We start from the raw sequence: 4,631 nt of genomic DNA on the forward strand, positions 1-4,631 counted from the left end.
AAGTTCTTCATAAATTTTAACTATCTTGCAGTAGTAGAGTTGGTTACCTTGAGTAAAGTAGTGAAAAATTTCGCCATGGTTAACTCTTCAATTGTTCTTGAGTAAGTCTCAACCTTCTTCCAGATTCCAGAAAATAAATCAGGTTTTCACCAATTCTATCATTCACAATATGTATGGATAGAATTTTCTGCAAATCTTCAAGCTTTGTATTATTCTCAATTCCTGTCAGATTTGCAGGTTCCCTTAGAATTAAAGTATCAGCATAATACTAATCAGCTTTTGAATATCCCAAGCAACTTTTTCTACCAGCTCTTCTAGACAGAGAGTTTCCTCTATAGATCTTGTTTATAGTCTCAAAATAATCTCTTATTGGTTTATAATTTTTGCTTCCTGTTAAGTAGCATTTATGACACTTATTTATACTCTAATAAGCTTTGAGTTGATGTATTTGTACTCAAGTTATTTGCGTTTTAACGTATTTTCAAGTGTTTTTGCATTTCACGATTTACTTCGTGAATCAGGTGAATTAGCATTGTTTTGATGCTAATATGGTGTTTAGGATGTGCTGGAATAAAAGCTTAAAAGACTGGCTCAAAGCTGCAAGGAATAAAGAAGAAGAAAAAAAAAAATTTGGCAGAAGGCAGGCGCGCCCGCACTGGTGTTGCGCGCGGCCGCGCCGAGAAAACAGAAAGTCAACGCGCCCGCGCTGGTGAAGCGCGCGGTCGCGCTGGGTCGGGATATTAAAATCCTGATTCAACTACAATTCGATTTGCTAGAATCCTGGGATGCATGGACTGCTATATAAACATAACTTAGGTAATTTTTCAGAGACATCAAGCAGGGAGAAGACGGCAAGAGACCATTTGGGCATAATTCAACAAAGGCGAAGACGATCTAGTTTATTCTTATGAATATTTGTTTTAATTTTTAATTTGGATGCTTGTTTTTTGTTTTGCTGAACCTTGACTCTTGTTTGTACTTTGGTTTATTTATTCGTATAAAGACTACATTTTCTATATCATGTTTTCATTGGAACCCACGTTGGCGATGAGTTCAATTATGGGCTAATCGTTATCGTGGGGTTCTCGCGGATTTATTTATGGATTTTTTAGTTAAATTGTTTCGATGCCTTAGTGTGTGGTGATTGTATGATATCCTAGTTATGGTTGTGCGTATTCGTCTTGTGAGCGTCGCGAACTTATAAGATAGTGTGGTAATTCTTAATGAAGCGAAAGTGAATTTAAGGATTTAGAACTTGCCATGCTAGCATAGGTTCATGTATTGTTATGCATGATTCATAGGTAATTTTAACCATCTTACTTGCCCTTATGTAATCAAGATAGATAACTTGTGCTTAAACCGTTATATTGTCAAATTCTATTGACATATAGGGTCTTAATATAATTGGTGTCTATTCAACTTCTATCTCTTTTGTGGATGTCTGGTATAATGGTACTCGTGCAACGAAAGTTGGCATTTATCAGTTTCGTGTTGTCTGATTTGTGTCATCACCATTGCATGCTAAGGTTAAGAACAATAAGGCTATTGAATGAAGTACTTAATGAAGTTAGAACCCCATGTTTGTCATATATATTAATAAGTCAATCTTATTCTCATAGTTACAATAATTAGTTTAATTCTTAGTTATAAACAATCTCATTTTGTTACCGTCTTAGCATTGGATAATAACCATACATTGTTGTTTAGGTGCGTAAATTAAATAGTTAACCACTACAGTTTCTGTGGGATCGAATCTGATTTATATCTTATACTACTTGCGAACTCGTATACTTGCGTGTAATATTAGCGCGTGTTTAGCAACTAACAAGTTTTTGGTGCCACTACCGAGGATTAAAGTGTTAATTATTAGTTTATGTGCTTTCCATCAGTGATCGTTAAAGTTCATTGACTCGAACATTGTTACTTATTTGTTTCCTTGTTTTATTTCAGGCGATCTAGCGAGGGTGTATGCATACGCGTTCGCGTACTCGTAAGAGAACAATGGATAAAGCTGAGGAAGAACTTGTGGTAGTTCATAGGGAAGTTTTTGAGGAATAAAAGAAGGTAGAAGAAGAGAAAGTTGAAGAGCCAATTGTAGTAGCTATGGTTGATCAAGCAGAAAATCCGAAGGCTTTAATGGACTATTCTAAGCCTAAGATTAATGACATTCAGTCTAGCATCATTAGACCAACCATCAGGGCTAATACTTTTGAGATCAAGTCAAGCACGATCCAGATGATACATAACTCAGTTCAGTTTGGGGGTTCTCCAACCGAAGACCCCAACATGCACATCAGGAATTTTATTGAGATCTGCGACACTTTCAAGTTCAATGATGTGACTGAAGATGCTATCAAGCTATGACTCTTCCCATTCTTTCTGAGGGACAAAGCTAAGTGCTGGTTACATTCTCTACCAGCAGGGTCTATCACCACTTGGGAAGATCTCGCTCAAAAGTTTCTCATTAAATTCTTCCCCATGGCGAAAACTACAGCAATCAGGAATGCTCTTACCCAGTTCACGCAGCAAACTGGAGAATCTCTGTGTGAGGCTTGGGATCGATATAAGGAGATGTTAAGGAAGTACCCACACCATGGCATGCCTGATTGGATGATTATCAACTGTTTTTATAATGGATTGGGTGCTACTTCTAGACACATGCTTGATGCAGCATCAGGAGGAGCCTTGTGAGTTAAGAGCTACGATGAAGCTTATGAACTTATTGAACTGATGGCTGCTAATGAGTACCAGAATCCTTCCCAGAGACTGACTCAGGGAAAAGTAGCAGGAATTCTGGAGTTGGACGCAGAAACTGCTATAGCTGCCCAACTTAAGGCTTTGACGATGAAGGTGGACACCTTGGCGAATTATGGAGTTAATCAAATCACTAGTGTCTGTGAGCTTTGTGCTGGTGCCCATGAGACTGATCAGTGCGCAATTTCTAGTGAATCAGCTCAGTTCGTGAGCAACTTCCAGCGATCGCAGCAACCTGTACCAGCCACCTATCATCCTAACAACCACAATCATCCAAATTTCAGCTGGAGCAACGCTCAGAATGCGGTTCAACGGCCTTATCAGCAGTATCCAGCTAAGCAGTACAACCCCCTGGTTTTCAGCAACTGCAGTATGCACCAAAACAACAACTCTAGCTGCAACAAGCTAATGAAAAATCTGAATTGGAGGAGTTGAAACTTATGTACAAGAGTCAAGCTGTATCTATCAAGACCTTGGAAAATCAAATTGGGCAAATTGCCAATGCCTTGCTAAATCGTCAACCTGGTACATTTCCTAGTGACACTGAAGTGCCAGAAAAGAGAGAAGCTAAGGAGCAGGTAAAGGCAATCACTTTGAGGTCTGGGAAGGTTGCGAATCCCGAACAAACTCAAGAGTTGACTGAAGAAGCTGGGGCTGAGAAAGAAGCAAAGCAGCAGGATGAAGAAGTGGAACCAAGAAAGACTACTGTTGAGCACACTCTGCCTGAGGGTATTACAGGGGAGAAATAGATCTATCCACCACCGCCTTTTCCTAAGAGGCTGTAGAAGAAAAAGCTGGACAAGCAGTTTGAGAAGTTTCTGGAGGTGTTCAAGAAACTTCATATCAACATACCTTTCGCTGAGGCTCTCGAGCAGATGCCTAGTTATGCAAAGTTTATGAAAGGTATTCTATCTCGAAAGGTGAAGCTAGATGATTTAGAGACTGTCGCTCTCACGGAGGAATGCAGTGCTGTGCTACAGCAGAAATTGCCTCCGAAGGTTAAAGATCCAGGAAGCTTTACTATTCCATGTACTATTGGAAAAGTGTCTTTTGACATATGCTTATGTGACTTGGGAGCTAGCATCAATCTGATGCCTTTGTCAATCTTCAAGCAGTTGGATTTACCTGATCCAAAACTGACTTATATGACCTTGCAGTTGGCCGACCGTTCTATTACATATCCGAGAGGTATTGTGGATGATGTCTTGGTCAAGGTGGATAAACTCATCTTCCCCACTGATTTTGTCATTCTTGATTTTGAGGATGATAAGAAGATTTCCATGATCTTGGGAAGACCTTTCTTGGCAACTGGCTGAACCTTGATCGATGTGTAGAAGGGTGAGCTTACAATGTGAGTGCTGGATCAAGATGTGACTTTCAACGTGTTCAATGCTATGAAATTTCCTACTGATAATGAGGAGTGCTTAAAAGTTGAGTTGGTCGATTCGGTGGTCACATCAGAACTTGATCAAATGCTGAGGTCTGATGCCTTAGAAAAAGCCTTATTGGGAAATTCGGATAGTGAAGATGACGAAGGTGATGAGCAATTGCAATATTTGCACGCTTCTCCCTGGAAGAGGAAGATCGATATGCCTTTTACATCTCTTAGAATGGAAGAATTAAGCAAAGCTCCTAAACGCCTCAAGCCTTCTATTGAGGAAGCTCCTACTCTTGAGCTTAAGCCTTTACCTGAACATTTGAGGTATGCTTCTTTAAGTGATGCATCTACTCTACCTATTATTATTGCATTTGACCTTTCAGGTAGCGATGAGGAAAAGCTTTTGAGAGTTGTGAGAGAGTTCAAATCGGAAATTGGATGGACTATAATAGATATTAAGGGAATCATCCCTTCTTACTGCATGCATAAAATTCTGCTA

The 4,631-nt window shown here is 39.5% G+C and overlaps 1 non-coding gene across 1 annotated transcript; it reads right to left on the reverse strand.

Annotated features, from left to right (window-relative positions):
* Positions 1 to 2,493: 2,493 nt before the first annotated feature.
* LOC141676219 (small nucleolar RNA R71) lies at positions 2,494 to 2,600 on the reverse strand. Its single transcript, XR_012556820.1, has one exon. It is a non-coding gene; the product is annotated as a small nucleolar RNA R71 (small nucleolar RNA).
* Positions 2,601 to 4,631: the final 2,031 nt, after the last annotated feature.

Source organism: Apium graveolens, chromosome 7, assembly GCF_009905375.1.
Source record: "Apium graveolens cultivar Ventura chromosome 7, ASM990537v1, whole genome shotgun sequence".
Taxonomy (NCBI): Eukaryota; Viridiplantae; Streptophyta; class Magnoliopsida; order Apiales; family Apiaceae; genus Apium; species Apium graveolens.